The 18849-nt window shown below is 47.9% G+C and overlaps 1 long non-coding RNA gene across 1 annotated transcript in view; it reads right to left on the bottom strand.

Annotated features, from left to right (window-relative positions):
• Positions 1–11211: 11211 nt before the first annotated feature.
• The window catches only part of Gm39463, a 20448-nt gene continuing 12810 nt past the window's right edge, over positions 11212–18849 (bottom strand). Inside the window, exon 2 of the long non-coding RNA XR_871388.3 lies at positions 11212–15595. This is a non-coding gene — a long non-coding RNA (predicted gene, 39463). The remainder of the gene's footprint in view (positions 15596–18849) is intronic.

The following is an 18849-nucleotide window of genomic DNA, read 5'->3' as shown; positions in this document are numbered from 1 at the left end:
TGAACATGCAGTTGGTGAACTGCCAGTTCTGTGCCTGGACAGTTCCGCTGACTGTTTCACAAAGCCCATGAGAAAGGAAAAGGTCAAGGTTGTGTGTGTGTGTGTGTGTGTGTGTGAGGATTAGGACCCACATGTCTGGAGACACCTCTCCTATTGTAGGACTGAGTCCTAGTCCTGCTTACTGCCCTTCCTCCACACCCATGGGACACAGTAACAGTGTATGCAGGTGGGGAGGGGCGGTATGCTCTAGAAGCCGGCTGTATGCCTAGGGCTAATGGCAGGGCAAGTCAGGGGCACAGATCTTGCTGGACCTTTTGAAAGCTTCCAATAGCAAATGTCAGACAGCCCCTGAGCGTGACTGGGGCATCTCTGTGTCTCCCTGCTCTAAGATGGTTGGGCTTGTTTTATTATGTAACCTAGTCCTGCATCTTCCCTGGCACCTGGTCTACCACACTGGGAGTGCAGGGGGTGGGGGAGGAGCAGATGGCCACTGGCTGTGGCCTTCCCTCCAGGAGCCAACTTGGAGCAGCCCATTTCCTGCACCACTCTGGCTTTTTCTGGCTGAAAATTGAGAGCTTCCTCAGTCAAGTCTGGAAAATGTCAGTCTGGTCTCTAATAATGAGGACAGAGCAGGCTCTCTCTGTTTAATTCTGCTTGCTAGATAATAATTCATATGGTCAAAAAAGCAGTCATTCCTTGCACCCTTCTGGCTGGTTCTTCACACACACACACACACACACACACACACACACACAGAGAGAGAGAGAGAAAGAGAGAGAGAGAGAAACAGACACACAGACACACAAATATGCACACATACACACAGTCATACACAAATACAGAGACACACTTACAGACACACATAGACATGCACACCACAGACACATACACACACACACAGAGATATACATATACAGAAACACACACATACACAGACACACTCACAGACACACATACTCACAGACATACACACTGACATACAAAGACACACACACACTTTCTCTCATGGTCCTCCTACAATGAGTAGTGATTTAATTTCCATATCCCCTTGTGGTATTTCTTTATGTAAATTCAAACATGTGTTCTGTTTTGCCCCCTCCCTCAGATACACAAAGGTTGAGCACAGTGTTCCTCATGTGTCCTCAGGGGTCTGGGAAGACCCTACTAGCAGCTGAAGCAGGACAGCCCAGGGCATGAAGGGATTGTTAGCCAGGGGAGGAAGAGGGGAGGAGCAATCACTGAATGAGGACCACATGGAGCCAGGGAGCAGCGAGGGGGAGGGCTGAGGACCTGCTGCTGCACAGCAGAGGGCCCAGGGAGCCCACCAGCCTTGTCTCTCTTCTAGACCTCAGGTTCTGAAGCACAGGCCCTACTGGCAATAACTTGCCAGAAGTCCCGGGATAAGGAGGCCTGTGGACCCTACAAGTCAGCTGACCGGACCTAGAGCATTTTACAACCACTGTGGAGATCAGTGCAGAGATGCCTCCCAAGATGAATGAAAACGAGAACAACTATTTGACCCTGCCAAACAACCATGTGACCCAGCCAAACCACCCCAGGTGCAGACCCACAGGAATTCAAGTCAGCACCCAGCAGAGAGGCTGCATGTTTGTCAGCCTGGATGGCCATCAACAGATGGGCTAATAAAGCAGGCACGGCACATAGGCACCATCATACTCAGCTATAAACGTTGAAGATGGGTGGAGCCACACATGATCATGCTAAGTAATATAAGCCAGACACAGGAAGACAAATACCATGTGCTTCTCACACAGACTTACATCCGTCTGTCCATCCATCCATTCCCCACGTGTGCGTGTATGTGTAGGTCGTGAAACTAGAAAGAGGACCATGAACATGGATGGGGGGAGAGGGAGTGAGGGAGGGTAACAAGCATATGGCTTGCTGGGATGCTGGCGCCAGAGCTGCTGAGAGGAGTATGGGGAGAGAGGGCTGAGGGGAAGGTTAACAAAGGCAAAGCCTACTGACATGAACGCATGAAATAATCATATCAAAACCCATCCCTTTGCTGACTTAAAACTTAAGACATAAAGTAGAGGGAGATGCGGGTGGCTGGCAGGGTGGGAGGGACCCCATGCTACATGCAGAGGTTCATCCTTCACACACAGATGAAAATGTCCCGTGCTGGACATTTTTTATGTCACTGACACTGTGGGGTTTGTCTCTCTTCGTGTTCTTCCAGATTTCCCCTGCCTTCCCCCAGCACCACTGCTAAACTCAAGTCATGGCTTGGCCCTGCTGTGTAATATGTCCCCAGCCTGGTCTATAATGCATCCCCAGCCTGGTCTATAATACATCCCCAGCCTGGTCTATAATACATCCCCAGCCTGGTCTATAATGCATCCCCAGCCTGGTCTATAATACATCCCCAGCCTGGTCTATAATACATCCCCAGCCTGGTCTATAATACATCCCCAGCCTGGCCTATAATACATCCCCAGCCTGGTGTATAATACATCCCCAGCCTGGTGTATAATATATCCCCAACCTGGTCTATAATACGTCCCCAGCCTGGTGTATAATATGTCCCTAGCCTGGTCTATAATACGTCCACAGCCTGGTCTATAATACATCCCCAGCCTGGTGTATAATGCATCCCCAGCCTGGTCTATAATACATCCCCAGCCTGGTGTATAATATATCCCCAGCCTGGTCTATAATACATCCCCAGCCTGGTCTATAATATGTCCCTAGCTGGCTTCCCTTCAAAATCTATGTGTACATCTCAAACCCTTTGTACATCCTTTGTACTCAGGGGCCCTTCAGACCCTGACTGCTAGGAGCTTCACATTTGATTGCCTGACTCTTACTCTGTACTCTTGTTTCTCTCTCCCCCTCATCCTGCCTGGATCCTGAGCCATGGCCTTGTGCGCTGCCATCTTCCTCCCCAGGCTCTGCCTTGATCACCATAGATGTGCTTCCTCAGCCTCACGCCATGCCTCTGCCTGTCTCAGTGGGTGAAATGATCTATCTGTAGGTATGGAGACAGCTGAGGGATACCTCAGCTTACAGGATAGCCCAGCTGAAGACTTGCAGGCAGACCTCTCAGATGACTGAATACCTGAGCAGGGTGCAGAAGCTAGCTCACACCTGCACTGTGTCCACCCTGGCCTCTCTTTCCATTGCCTCTGATCAGCAGTTTCTTTGGTGGGATTCCCTCTGTGGTACTCGAAAGCTCGGCCCCGCAGCATGCCGCTTCTGTTGTATCTTGTCAGTCTGCTCTGCTCTGTCCTGGCCTTCTATTCCCTAGGAATTCCTTAATAAACACATTGACCTTACACCTAACTGTCTGTAATCACAACACTGGCTTTGGGGGGGGTTGTTGTTGTTGTTGTTGTTATTTCTGTGTCCATTTTATTGCTTGAGTGGCATTTGGGGAGGAGAGGACTGTGTCCTTAGCCACACTCAGCTATGACATGTGTATTCTGCAATTACAATTACTTCATGAGAATAAGCTGCCAAGTGTGGGGTTGTTGGATCAAGAATGAGGAAAGTTTCTGGAACTGTTGATATGTTTGTCAGCTGGTCACCAGACTAAGAAGTGGATGAAAGGGAAACTATGAGGAGTGAGCTGTTGCAGGGTCCTTTACTTCAGCTGTATGGTCTGCTGAAGAGGCCTTTCTGGGGCTGGAGACGTGGCTCGGTCAGTAGCGGGCTTACTAGGGTAAGCACAAGGACACTAGCCTGACCTTCAGACTCCACAGAAAGATGCCATGGCGGCATTCACGGCTGGTGTGAGTAGTTCCCCCCTGGCCTCCACGTGCATGCATGCATGTACGTGTGCACAGGGACATTTAAATTCCTAAGGAGATTGTTCTGAACCTTAATCTCATTAGTGAGCCTGGAATGGTGTTTCAAGGTTGAATCAATATGAATGGATGACGGTGGACATAGAGGAACACCTTCCCAAATCCAGCCTTTAAAAAGGGCTTACTGAAAACTGTCAGCAGCATGCCATGTAGGTGGCTTTTCTGCACCAAAGAACTATGGACTCAACCAAGTGCTTGGACAGCATTCCTCTCCTTTGTCACTGTCATTTCACACTTCTGGGTGAACCACTGCCTGCCTCGGCATCTCCTGCTCCAAAGACAGAAACCTTCCTGATGCAGCCCTTGATGATTCTCTTGGAGATGCTTGAGTGGGAATCCCTGCACAGACATGGGGCTGCTTTGATTGGAAGAATCAGTCCTGAGTCCCTACCTAAAGCCCAGACTGAGCAAAGACAAGATGTGTTCCTCCTTCTCAGTCCCAGCAGATGTAAGCAGTCATGCAAAAGATAGAAAAACAGCTTGCACTCTAGGGTTAGGGTGGCTCAGTGGCAGAGCAAGTACATAATGCCCAGGGTTCATTTCTTAGCCCCACCAACACAGAGAGATGCCTGGTTCTTGTTCTAGGCCAGAGCCCAGAAATTTAATTTCTCCCTCAGCTGGGACAAAGGTTCTAATGGCTTCTTTTATTTTCCGGTTTGACTCATTCATCAGAAATCCCCAGCAAAGCCGCTCCAGGGAGGCAGGCTGTACCCTGGCCTCAGTCTCATGCTGGTCTGAACCCAAGATGCCAGAGAACAAATGTTTCCTGTGCTTCCAGCTGAGAGGAAGCCCAGAGATGGTGTTCACTAGCAGGCTCCAAAGCCATTGGCTCGGAATGCAGTGGCCTGGTGGTGTCAGGAAACATACGAGATAAGGTTATTTTTTTAAAGCCAGTTCAATGGCATAGGGGTAGATTCAAAAGTGCGCACTTCCAGAATAAAGGCAAGCCAAGCACGATGGTCGGCCAGGCGCCAGCACCGTCAAAGGTCACTGAGTCAAGGTTCAGAGAGAAACAAGACTAAGTCAGGTGTGAGTGAGGAGTGTCTTAGTCACGACCAAAAGGCAAGTTGGGGAGGAAAGGGCTGATTCAGCTTACACTTCCAGATCATAATCCATCATTGAAGGAAGTCAGGACAGGAACTCAAGCAGGGCTGGAACCTGGAGGCTGGAGCTGATACAGAGGCTATGGGGGAATGCTCCTTACTGGCTTGCTTCTACATGGCTTGCTCAGCCTGCTTTCTTATAGAACCACCAGCCCAGGGGTGGCACCACCCACCTTGGGCTGTGCCCCCCCCCAATTGATCACTAATTGAGAAAATGCCTTTCAGCTGGATCTCATCGAGGCATTTCCTCAACTGAAGCTCCTTCCTCTCTGATGACTCCAGCCCGTGTCAAGTTGACACACAAAATCAGCCAGTTACAACTGACCCCTTGTCAAGTTGACACACAGACACATCACTATTAAGTCGAAACCTTTCCTTATTTATCCCCAAAGCCTGACATTAAAAACATAATAACTTTAAAAGTCCCACCATCTTTACAAATTCAAACACATTAAAATTTTCATCCCTTTAAAATATCCAATCTCTTTCAAAATCAAAGTCTCTTAAAATTCAAAGTCTCTCAACTGTGGGATCCAGTAAAATACCTTACTTCAGGAGGGAAAAATCAGGTCACAGTCTCAATCAAATGAAAGTAAAATCAAACTCTAACCATAAAATGTCGGGGATCCACTCATGATATTCTGGGCTCCTCCAAAGGGCTTGAGTCACGTCTCCAGTTCTGCCCTCTGTAGCACACAGCCTGGTTCCAAGGTTCTGGCTGGCTCCACTCCCCTACTGCTGTTGTTCTTGGTGGTCGTCCCGTGGTACTGGCATCTCTAACACTGCTTGGATCTTCTGCTACAACTGGTCTGCATTTTCACCAGTAGCCTCTCATAGGCTCTCTTCATGGTGCCAAGCCTCAGCTTTCTTGCATGACTCCCTTAGTCCTGTGCCATCAACCACCACTGTGGCTGCACCTTCACCAATGGCCTCTCCTGACCTCTCCCAGTGCTGAGCCTCAGCTGCTCTTCATGACCTCTTCACGCCTTCAAAACCAGCACCACCGGCGTGACTCTTATACATTACCAAGTCCAGCTGCAGCACAAGGTACAACCTTGGCTGTCTCTGGAACACAGATTCTCTGTGCTCTCAGAGCTGTTCCAGCAAGACCCCACTACCCTGGCACTAACTGGTCTTAGTTAGGGTCGCTACTGCTGTGTTAAATCATTACAGCCAAAAACCATGTTGGGGAGTAAAGGATTGATTTGGCTTATACATCCAGATTATAATCCATCATTGGAGGACGTCAGGACAGGAACTCAAACAGGACTGGAACCTGGAGGCAGGAGCCGATGCAGAGGCCATGGAGGGGTGCTGCTTACTGGCTTGCTCCCCATGGCTTGCTCAGCCTGCTTTCTTACAGAACCCAGATCACCAGCCCAGGGATGATATCACCCACAATGGGCTGTGCCCTCCCCCATTGATCACTAATTGAGAAAATGCCTTTCAGCTGGATCTCATGGAGGTATTTCCTCAACTGAGGCGCCTTTCTCTCTGATGACTCTAGCTTGTGTCAAGTTGACACAAAACCAGCCAGTCCTCATGCCCTCGATGATTGAACCATCCCCCCACCCAGCCCAAATTTAAGTCTTTGTTCTATGACCTCAAATGGCTTCTGAGGCCCTCTAGTGAGATTTACGTTTAGCTATTGTATGTTTCAACTACAAAATTTCTATTTGGTGCCTAAAAGCAACTTCTCTGTCTTTATTTAAATTACTGACTTGGTGAGGCACTATTCTGATCCTTTCTTTTCATTCTTTAGACATTATTTCCTTGAATTGTTTGAATAATTTATACAAGCTTATTTAGAGTCTTCATCTAAAAATTCAATGTATGACTTCTGTAGTACTCTCCATTGATCATGTGCCCCCTCCCGAATTTACCATATTTTAATGTTTCTTTGTTTGTCTCATGAAACACTGGAGTAGGTAATACAATGTGGAGCAACGGCAACTACACAGATCCTTCCACTTTCAGAGCTCCTTTTAAAACATTTATTTTTTATTACATGTGTTGGGTGTTTTGCCTGCATGCATATATGTGTACATGTGCACCGGCAGAGGCCAGGAGAGGGCATTACATCCATGGAAGTGTAGTTAGAGTCGGGAACTGAACTCAGGTCCTCTGTATGAGCAGCCAGTGCCCTTAACCACTGAGCCGTCTTTCTAGGGCTTCTTATTGCTACTGCTGATTTTGTGGCTGCTGCTGCTGTCTGTGTCTTGTGGCCCCAGTAGATTACTGAGGTAGTCTGTACTTCCTGTAGTGAAGGCCACAGGAGATTCTGCTGGCTCCACTCAGCTGTCAGCTAATGAGACAGTGATTGCTTTGAGTGTGGTGAGCCCGCAGGTCCTTTATAGTTGTCCAGAGGCTCTGTGTGGCCTGAGGTGTGTCTTTTGCTTAAGCTTTCCCCTTTTGCTTGTGAAAAGTTTCATAGAAACATATGGCTTACACACATACACTCACTCACTTACTCACTCACTCACAGACACACTCATACTCACACACAAATACACACACTCACATTCACACTCTTATACACACTCATATACACATACACACATTCATTCACACACACACTCTTTCTCTCTCTCTCTCTTTCTTACACACACACAGACACACACACACACACACTCACATACAGAGGCATGGCACCTTTCTGCAAATCATGACTTTTTAGATCCCCAGATGATGTCAAAGCTTTTTCTTCATCATAAATTTTTGGCCAACCTTGTTTGTATCAATGTTTTCCCATGTAACTTTATAAATATTATTTCTAATAATGTTATTAGATTTTTATATTAAATTTTAATTTGTATGTGTTTTGCCCATGTGTATGTATGTGCGCTGCTGTCATGCCTGGTCCACGCACAGGTCAGGAGAGGACAATGGGTCCCCAGACCTTGAGTTGAGATGGTTATGAATCCCCATGGTGCTTTCTGACACTCGGAACCCAGTCAGGTTCCGCACCAACACAGATGTTGGCTCTCTGCTCTCAGCGTCTTCCTTCTATCGTGAGGGGCTTCCATCCACCTCTGTAACTCTGTTTAAAATAAAGGATATGCCAAAGTGTCTGCAAATGTGTTCTTATTTAAAACCAAGCAGAGATGACTTTGATGTGTTTGACGCTGACGGCTCAAAGTGAGCCTGCTTTGCTCTCTCTTTTGGTTGATGAGACAGATCCCCTTTCTCTTCCTCGCACTATACCGGCTCTTGCTGCAAGAAGGAATTCACACAAAACATCTCAACCTGGCTTTCTTCTGATACTCACGGAGGCATCGCAGGCTGACACTTGCCCTTCTCCTCTGTGATTCTAAGACCTGGGGTCAGTGAGTGACTGTGCATGGAGAAACACCTACAGATAGACTCGGGTGGGACCCATGGAGGTGTCATTTTAACAGTACAAAAGAGCCAAGGTTCTCTTCCTCAGTGCAGCCCTTCTCAGACCACACACAGCAGGAGAGCCAGATGCCGCACCTCTGCCAAGTCTCCACGCTGCTTGGCAAGGAGCGTGGCCAGCAGCCAATGGGGCAAGGGGCAGAGGGGAGAACATTCTGAGTCGGCTTTACAGAGTCACAGTTTCAACTTAGTCAAAAGTGGACTCTTTAATAATATAGAGCCTTTAAGCAGCCAAAGGCTTAAAGTCTAGCATAAAGCAGATTCTCACAGCTGGAAGGTAAATCCCCAGAAGACAGCCCTCACCATGGAAACGCTGACACAGCCTTCCAGTCCCTCTCGGGAATTAAACCCCTCATTTCAATGTTTTTCTTTATTTTGAGCTGGAATCACATACAAGTCTAGGAATGCAACTCGTTCTGATAGGAAACTAAATGCTGCCCCCTGTCAGGACCCAGAGGGAAGTGTCCTCTCACTACAATAGTGCACAGTCAGGTTTAGACAATCATGGACCCAGGAAAGAAAATCCTGCAAGGTTTTTCCCTGGGAAAAATGAAGAAGGGAAGGGAAAGGAAGGGAGAGGAGGGGGAGGGAGGGGAGGGAAAGAGAGGAGAAGGGGAAGGGGAAGAGAGAAAGGGAAGGGGAGGGGAGGGAAGAGAAAGGGGGAAGGAAGGGAGAGAAGGAAGGGGAGGAGAGGGAGAGAAAAAGAAGAAAAGGGAAGGGAAGGGAGGGGAGGGGAGGGGAGAGGAGAGAAGGAAAAGAAGAAGGGAACCGGAGGGGAAAAAAAGGAAGAAGAGGGGAGACATGATATTAAAAGAACAGCCACTGTGAGCAACTGGGGCTGAGTCCTTGGAGGAATTCTGGAAGCAGCGTAGGCTCCTTCCATAAAAACCCCACAAGAGGAGTTTCCAGAGTATGCTTTGCTGAGAAGCAGCCCAGAGAGTGAAACTCAGAACAGAGGTTAGAGGTTAGAGGTTAGAGGTTAGAGGTTAGAGGTTAGAGGTTAGAGGTTAGAGGTTAGAGGTTAGAGGGGAGGCTGGTAATGTCACCCAAAGGTCAGAGGACACAGCAACAGAAGGGCTCTGGGCAGGGAAGGGATCCAGCTGACTTTGCTGAGGTCGTCTTAAGCTCCTCTTGTCAAGCACCCAGCATCCCACAGCTCTTGCCTGGTATTGGTTCTTTCCCGACTTACCTTCGTGAATCTTAATACGCTGTTATTTGTGATGGAAGAGCATAGCATGTAAAAGAATCAGAAAGCTTATGTCCTAGTTTGCTTTCTGTGGCTGTTATAAAACACTGACCAAAATCAACTTGATTTTGGAAAGAAACTTGAAAAGGAGAGAAAAATGTTTATTCCATCTTACAATCCCAGCTAACGTGTCATCAGGAAGCCAGGCGCTCAGGGCAGGACCTGAAGCGGAGACCACAGGGGATGCTGTGTACTGACTTCCTCCATAAGCTCATGAAGATTTGAGCTCTCAGTGGCCTCCCCTAGCCCAAGGCTCTGAAATGGCCTATCACGACGATACCCCACTCTCTGATACCAATTTCTGTCCCAGTTTGCTTTTTGTTGCTGGGATAAAATATGGATAAAAAGTAAACAGGAGGGAAAAGGGTTTGTTTGCCTTACAGGTTATATCCAGTCCACCAGACCAGGGAAGAAATTGAAGCAGGGCCCATGGAGAAATGATTGCTTACTGGCTTGCTCTCTATGGATTTCTCGGCTGCTTTTCACACAGCCCAGACCTAACTGCATAGGGATGGCACTGCCCACTGTGCTGGACCCTCTCACCCCAACTAGCAATCAAGAAATTGCCCACAGACAAGCCAAAGGCACCTGCCTTTGATGGAGGCAATTCCTCAACAAAGTTCCTTCTTCCCAGGTGACTCTAGTTTGTGTCAAGTTGTCAAAAATTAACTAGTGCAACCTCAAATAAGCAGAAAGCCCGTGCAACCTCAAACAAGCAGAGAAGGAAGCAGAGTCCCAGAGGCACAACTCCTGTGCCTTTGGTCCTGTGTGTGCCATCCCTTTGTAAGGACTTCATGATCAGGGTCAACCTATGTTTCCTGAACGGCACTGTTCTGTGACTCCTCATTCTAAGTAGCAGGTTTTATAAACACACACACACACACACACACACACACACACACACACACACACTTTATCTAACAAAGGCCAAAGAATCTTGAATTATTTCCAAACCTTCTCTAGCATCTGTTGGACATTTACAGGGAGTGGCAGGCCATGACAGTAAGTAAATTGGTGAGGAGAGGGGAAAAAATTAAACTTGGAAAATACTTGTTATTTTTAAAAATATGAGGACTAAATAATCCCAAAAGTCAGAGAGTTTTACTTTGAAGGTGAGCCTAGAAGTGGCATTAATATTCCTGTGGGCACTGGCAAAGCAAATGCACAAAGGTGAGAGGGTTTGTTTTGTTTGTTTGTTTGTTTGAATCTGATTGCTTTTGAGATGGTTCTGACTATGAGCCCAGACTGGATTGGACTCATAACCCTCCTGCCTCCACCTCCTGAGTATGGGATTATAGGTGCGAGTCAAATATTTTTTTTAACATCCCCTCTCCTCTTGCAAATCTGGGCACAAAGCAGAGTAGAGGATTCTGTGTCTTGTGTAAGCTTTGACTAAGAGACGGCACTGGGAGGCCTCCTACCTAGAAAACAACTTGGCTTCCTCAGGCAATGTGTTATCAATGGCCTGCAGGAGGACCCAGCCATGTTGAGGGCTCGCAGTAGCTCTAGGAAGAGAGTTCAAATCCTTCTCATTGACCTTGGAGCACTCAAAGAAGGAAGTGCCACAGATACGTGAAGCTAAGAAGAGGTAGGTGACAAGCCATGTGGCACTCATAGAATAGAATAAACGGGTTAATTAAGTTACACAGCAGTGGAGGAATAAGTCCACGCTTTCTTAGACGTTTATTCACAAGTAATACTCGGTCATTTTTTTCAAGAACTGGGGCGTTGGTAGAAAAGCCCGAGGCTACATCACTGCACAGGGATTGCCAGCCTCATGACACCGGCCTCACAAGCTTCCAGACCTGGGATTTCAAGTGTGAGAAGATAAAAGTTCCCTGCCCTGAGTTTGACTTCTGAGGTCCCACGCTGTCTGAAGAGGGGAGCGTCAGACACAACCTACACCTTCTTTTCAAGGCAATGGCGGGCGGTCTCGGACCACAGGCGTCTGCTCCTTTGGCTCCCATAGGAAGAGACACACAGTCCTCGGGTCCCCAACAGTATGGCAGCGACCCCAAGCTGATTTTACAGGTTTCGTGTTTGCCCTGTAGTTTCCAATGTCACTGTAAGCATTGTCCTTGAGTTAAGGGGAGAACAGGGAAGGGGTTACACAATGGAGCAGGCATTCAAAATGTTGCCCTATATCATTGGCTGGAAGTCAGTCACATGACCATCTCTCTCGCCAGCCTAGCAGGAAGGAAGGAAAGAGCAGAGAGCCTAGTGAGTGAGTCGTCATTGCCTCTCTCCCGGATTTCACGGCTGTCTTGGAGACCTGACGATGCTCATCAGTTATTCTTTCTTTCAATAAATGTGTCCCTTGCCTCACTCCGTCTTCCAGCCAATCTCCATACTCGTGGCCTCCATTGCTTGGCCCTTCACACAGCACACAGCTAATGGTCATTCCATTGCGCCAATGCTGTACTTACAGAGCTGGGCCTTGGGTACAGACTTGTAATAGTAATCACTTGCGGGTTGCGAGGACAGGCAGAGAGGTTCCAGGTTCCAGGCCTGCCTGGCAGCAGTGACTTCAAACCTAGTCTGGATAGATATGTAAGCCCTTGCCTCAAATCATTAATAGCTTGTGTGTAGTAGAGCACTTGCCTGGCCTTAAGTGTAACCCCCAATATTGAAAGAAAGAAAACTTTGCTCTGTGGACTTTTACAACCCAATAGGCACAACCTGAAAACCCCAAATCAGCATTTAGACACAGGAAGCTCATGTCCCCTCCCTCCTGGCTTCCACCAACTCCTGCCATTCTAGGGACTCTGTCCAGAAGAGAACATATTCTCACTTGACTTGGTGTCAGCCTGACATGATGGCACATCTTGGGAAGAGAGACACAGAAATAGGGTCTGGTTCTATCTTTGGCACAGCGTGTGAAGATTTCAGGCACTTGAAGCTAGCTGAGCCCATGGCCGAGAACAGACCATAGCTCCCGAGGTCGGGGTGGATGCTCAGGTCTCACGCTGTGTTGAGACTTCTTTGGTCACTAACATGTGTAGAACTGAGTGGCTTGGCTTTTCTCAGGTACTCCTGTCTTGCTTCTCTCTCCCCGTGCACCCTGGGACCTGGAAATATCAATGATCGGAAGTGTGCCTGAGATACTGGGAAGCTGGTCCCTCTACTGATCTGTCAATGCCGCTTGTGTTTACTTATTTTTATTGCCATCTTCATGAAAGCATGAGTGTACTTTGAGCACATCCCACCTTTTGGTCCCCCCAGGCCTAGATAGCTCTGTTTCTCCTTCCATGTCATCTGTTTATATGAATTTATGTATCTATATAACCTTTAGGACCCACAGAGAACATGTCACATTTGTCTTTCTGATACTGAATCAATTTGCTTAGTATGATTATGTCCAGTTGCAGACAGTTCCCTGTTCTTTCTGAGCTCAGAGTCTTTGGAATTTGTCCCGTTTGGGAGGGTGAACAGTTGCAACGCAGAGTCAGGGACAAGTTTCTGCAATGCCGCAGTTGAACACAAGGGTGCGCTCTCAGAGGCTTCCCGGGCACACTAGGCCACCTATGGCTGTGGGTGGAACAGGACTCTCAAATCCACTAACGTGATTTAAGACACATAGTGATTCCCTCTCCTTCCTGGGCCTCGGGTCCTTGAGTTGGAAGATGCAGTGTGCTTGCAAACTTCGACTCGGTGTTAGGTTGGATAATCAGACTCAGCCAGTTTGGAGGAAAGAACCTGGTGCCAAGGTGCAGTTCCACGATGTGCCAGCAGAGGGAAGCAGGCAGTAACCAGCAGGTGCAATCAGCATCCATAGTTCTAGCCATAGAGTGGGCTGGGACATCACACATCTCTGAGACTACTGATATCTAGTGGTCCCGCATTCTTTTGGCAACTGCCCCTTTGTTTTCTGCAATGATATCTGGATTTCATCTCTTGCCTCTTGCAGCTAAGGACCTCAACCCCTCTCAATACTCCCCCAGTGCCTTCTCTGCATTTATTCTCATCCCTGTGTTTTCTGACCCATCAATTCATAATCTGTTCAACCTTGTTTCCTTCACCCTTGCTGTACTCCTCCAGTTTACTCTCCCTTATGGAAGAAATGACCATGCCCCAGTAGCACAAAGTATATGGCTGCCATCATGGCTTCCAGGGAGGGTGAGCTTGTCCTCGGACATCTGCATACAATGTTTCAGTTCTAGACACAGGCAGGGCTTTCTCCACACGCCTCTGCTTACCTGCCCCACCTCCTCCCATCCTCTGGCTCTTCATGTCTTGTTTCCACCAGGGGGCACTCCAGCCTGTTGCCCCTTGATAAGTCTCACTTTAGAGCTCAGCTTTGCGGGCTTCTTCTCTTTAGCGACCTCCCTGTCCAGCCCTCTGCAGTCTGCACTTAACTAATCCTGTTAAAAGGATAGCACCCACTTATAGGACTTAGGCAAAGGGGGCAATGGTGTTAGAGATTCTTCCAGGCATCTTCCAGTGTGGATCAGAAATTGTAGCATCAGAAGTGGGAACTGGACAAAATGACCTAGTTGTCTAGTGTAGGTTGTCCCTGGTGGAGTGACCAAGCCTCCCAAGTCACTCACCAAGAAAAAAAAATGGCTGCTTTGGCTGGTGTGGCAGGTTCCACCTTCCAACACTGTCATGTTGAGAACCAGGCTTCTACCACACAGGCTCTGGGACATACTCAACCCACATCCAAACCTTAACAGGAAGGGCTCTCAGGACCAAGACCCATGGGAAGGTGAGCACACAAACAGGAAATGATGGAAGGAAAGCTTGCGTTGAGCTGTGGGGGAGCTGCCACATTGCCACTGCTCGGAGTTGGGGTTGTTTTCTAGAGATGCGGTGTTTCCTGCCAGAACTGCTGCTAGAAGATACCACAGCTCTGACTGGCTGAAGTAATGTGCTCCATCAGTGTTCAGGGCTACCACCCCATGTGTTTATTGATATGCAACTAGGGGTGCCAAATATATTTGATGATTGCTGACATAAACTCCATTCAGGGAAGGATCCTGCTGCTTATTTCAGAGTCAAAATTAGTTTGTGTTAGCTGGCAAGCTTCTCTTACAGTGTGTGCACACCCACCTGTGTCCTCCATGAGGATGGTGAGCTGGCAGCTGCTGGGGGATGGGATGTCTGTGAGCAATGATCCTCCCCCAACAGAGAGAAGAGGGGTGAGTTCTCAAACACAATGTAACCCTCACTGAACAACCGAAGCAGTTCTTTAGGAGGTGGCTGCCTGTCCTTAGCTTGAAAGCCTGACGTGAAACCTGTCCTGCCCCATTGCAAAAGTCTCTGCTGACATCCTTGGGCCTGAACCATCAGCTCAGAATCCAGTAATTTTTGTAGAGCAACCTTGTCAAGCCTTCATAGAGTAGAAGACAGAAATCAAACTGTTGCTTCAGAAGAGACACATCCCTTGAAGCTTCCCTGTCCCTGACATCACTTGCACAGTTGGCCTGGGTGACATCGCTTGCACAGTTGACCTGTGTGACATCGCTTGCACAGTTGGCCTGGGTGACATCGCTTGCACATTTGGCCTGGGTGACATCACTTGCACAGTTGGCCTGGGTGACATCGCTTGCACAGTTGGCCTGGATGACATCGCTTGCACAGTTGGCCTGGGTGACATCGCTTGCACAGTTGGCCTGGGTGACATCACTTGCACAGTTGGCCTGGGAGACATCTCTTGCACAGTTGGTCTGGGTGACATCACTTGCTGGTTAGCCTGGGAGACATTGCTTGCACAGTTGGCCTGGATGACATCGCTTGCACAGTTGGCCTGGGAGACATCTCTTGCACAGTTGGTCTGGGTGACATCACTTGCTGGTTAGCCTGGGAGACATCGCTTGCACAGTTGGCCTGGATGACATCGCTTGCACAGTTGGCCTGGGTGACAGAATGCTCCTCACTCATTGGCCTGTCCTCAAGGACACTGACGACTCACTGACGAGTGCGCTTCATCATTCACTCTTCTCTTATCTGAGAAGAGGCTGTAACAGGAGCGGTGCTGCAGGGATGTTTGGGATGTTTGGGCCGCATCAGGAAAGGCAGTGCTAGAAAAAAAAACCCAGCAGCTTTAAATAACCACAAAGTTCAGGGAGCCCAGTGCATTATTTCAGTATCGTCCTTTTGTGTGTGGCTTTCTGTGTCATGTATTTTTGAAAGTTACCCAGTGTTACCCTGCAGCTGCTCGGGGCTGCAGTAAATATGACAGCTGACACCTGGGAAGGGGCAGGCTGAGGGACCACGGAGAGCAGGTGAGTTGCTTTTCTCTGAGTCTACCCTCTCCACACTGTGTGAGGGTAGGGGTGGGGATATGCAAAAATAACCTCAGAGAGATTGGAGGGGACTGCTAACCTCAGTGCAGAGGCCCTGTATTTCTGATGCATTAACAAGCGGAAGACAACTCCACCTTCCATGCCCTCTTTGTCCTCATTTCCCATCCATCCCTTTCCAAGAGGACTCCAGAGCTGAGTGCAAGCCTCGGGCGGCTGAATCACAGCAGGCTGAAGCCAGAGACCATTCTGGTCCTGCCTATGAAATTGCTTGGTTAGAATTCAGCCATCTCTGCTATGTCTGAGGCATGCTCTGAACACACACTAACAGGCACGCAAGAAAGGAACTGTGCTTTGCTGGCTGTGGTTGCGATTTTTATAATGAATCATCTTGAGCTGCAAAGGTTTTCTTGGGTCTCTGCAGGAAATTTGATTGAGTGTACCAGGAGCTGGGAAGTTGGCTGAGTTGGGAAAACACTAGCCTTGCAAATACAAAGATCTGAGTTCAGTTCCCAGAACCCATATTACAAACATTAAAAAAGAAAGAAGAAAAATGGGTGGTTGTCGTGGCATGCAATGATAATCCCAGTGCTCAGGAGGAGAGGCAGCCAGAGCTCTCGGTTTTGTTGGCCAGCCAGCCTAACCTACTTGGTGAGTTCCAGGCCACCAGAGCAAAGCTTGCTTGCTTGCTTATTTATTTATTTATTTATTTATTTATTTATTTATTAGTACTGGGAATTGAACCCAAGAACTCAAACATGCTAAGTAAGTTCTCCAGCATTGGTACAGTCCACCCCAAAGCTTCTCAAACAGTTTTGAGTCCATATGAGGTCACATAACTAAATGTGGGGTCAGGAGACATTTGGCAACAGTAAAGGGTGTCTTACATCCAGTGGCCAAAAATTAACTCAAAGTCCAATGAAAAGTACATATGAGGTGTCTCTGAAAGCATTGCTGTGAGTCACAGCAGCCTCGATTCTGGACACGCAGTGTGTGCACATTGCACTGTACATGACATCATGCCATTCACCAGGGTCTCCTGTCCAAAACAGGCTGCTCAGAATCAACACCCTGAACCGAGGCGTTTTCACTATACACATGAATGTTTATGCTCTCGTATTACGAAAAAAAAAAACTGGTAATGTTTTCCAGCCGTCAGCATCTAAGTGTCAAATCAGTGAGTCTTGGGAGGTACCGTGTAAGACATGCAAGATATCCATCTCATTGGTATGCAAATTTGCTTTTCTCTTTGGTAAATGGTAAAATTATATGTATGAAGCGATAAAATTATATGTATATCAAAGAAGTACTCTGTGCCGTTTGGGGCTTTGGTGCATGTCAAGGCAATGCAGAAACCAGTTCTCTCCTTCCACCACGTGATCTGCAGGAATCAAACTCAGGTCCTCAGGCTTGGTGTCAGGCTCCTTAATGCAGAGTCAATGGCCCCCCAAAAGGACTGCTTTAAATATAGTTCTTTATGGTTTATTATCAATAAACGTCTGATTTGTAAACCCATTTTATATACCTATGTATCCAGGGTGGTGTAAAAGAAAAAAATCATGTGAAAGGAGACATGGGCAAAAGTCTCAGAAGCCTTGAAGTAAAGCATCCTCGGCTGTAAAGAAGCAGGAGTGGGACACTGACACAGACACAGAATCCCACTGCCACTACCCAAGTGTCAGGAACTCCTCCTGAGCTTAAGAAGATCCTGGACCCTCCTGTCTTCTTCGGGAAAGGCCCAGTGACACTTCTTACTGTCCTTGTTTAGGGTAGCAGCCAGAATCTATTCTAAATAAAAATTTTAATAAATGGATAAACATAGCACATTAAAAGAACCAAGGTGGGGCTGGAGAGATGGCTCAGCGGTTAAGAGCGCTGACTGCTCTTCCAGAGGTCCTGAGTTCAATTCTCAGAAGCCACATGGTGGCTGACAACTATCTTAAATGGGATCTGATGCCCTCTTGTGTGTCTGAAGTGCTTACCTCCTCTGTGGCAGCATGTACCTGTAACCCCAGTGCTGGGTAGACGGACAACAGGATCCCTGGAGGTCACTGGCTAGCCATTCCAGCTGAGACAGCAAGCTCTGGATTTGGTGAGAAGCTCTGTCTAGCTCACACAGATTAAGGAATACAGATTGTCTTTCTTTTTAGAAGCAAAAATAACAAGCAGGTAAGGATGCTCCAGGAAGCCGAATAGATGAGATTTAGCATGGTTTCCTCACTGCACCCTCTTCTTCTTCTGTTATCCCAGCTTGCTCTGCCTTCATGAATCTGGCAGACAGGCCCAAACCCTAAACCCACAGTGGGTTCAGCTTTGCAGCTCACTCCATTTCTACTTTGCCACCAGCATCCCTTCCAGCTCTGGAAGTTCCTACCAGAATCCTGGCAGTTCCTGTCTGAGGACTAATGCAAAGGAAGCAAGGTGGGGTTGAGCAGATATCATGGAAGTTCAAGTCCTGGAACAGCCCAAATGTGTGTGAGCCTCTGAGTCTCCTAACACCATTCTGTGCACATACCCTACCACCTTCCTGGAAACTCACTCCTGGCAGAAATGGCTCCTCAGGGAAATCACAGCAAAAGTAATTAAATGAGCAGCCTGGCTTCAAGCACAGCACCAGAGAGCCTGTCTCTGACAGTCTCCTGAGAAGACAAAGCTGAATGATTTCCCATTCTTTCTTTTTAAGACATCTGATACAGGTTACATCGTGTTCCTTGGCAACTGGCATCCATGGAGTTGTCATGGTTACAGGTGAACCAGAGACTGAGTTGTTACTGGCTAGACTCTGAACTCATGGAGCTGAACATGTTAAAGACACACCCATTGTCTTCTTGCCATGGCTGGAAAGAAGCTGAAGGTAAACAGCACTTCCCAGCTGGGTGCAGCCTGTGGACAGACACACAGCAGATGTGGAAAGTGGAGCTTCAGGCCTCTCAGAAGCCAAGGCAACGGGCCCATCCTTCATTTGTTCATGCTTGGGTTGCAGAGGACACAAACCCTGTGCCACTAACTCTGAGTGAAGAAACTGCTCAGAC

The sequence above is a fragment of the Mus musculus genome, chromosome 9, assembly GCF_000001635.26.
Source record: "Mus musculus strain C57BL/6J chromosome 9, GRCm38.p6 C57BL/6J".
Taxonomy (NCBI): Eukaryota; Metazoa; Chordata; class Mammalia; order Rodentia; family Muridae; genus Mus; species Mus musculus.
The sequence above is the reverse complement of the archived record's forward strand: the minus strand, read 5'-3'. Positions and strand labels throughout refer to the sequence as shown.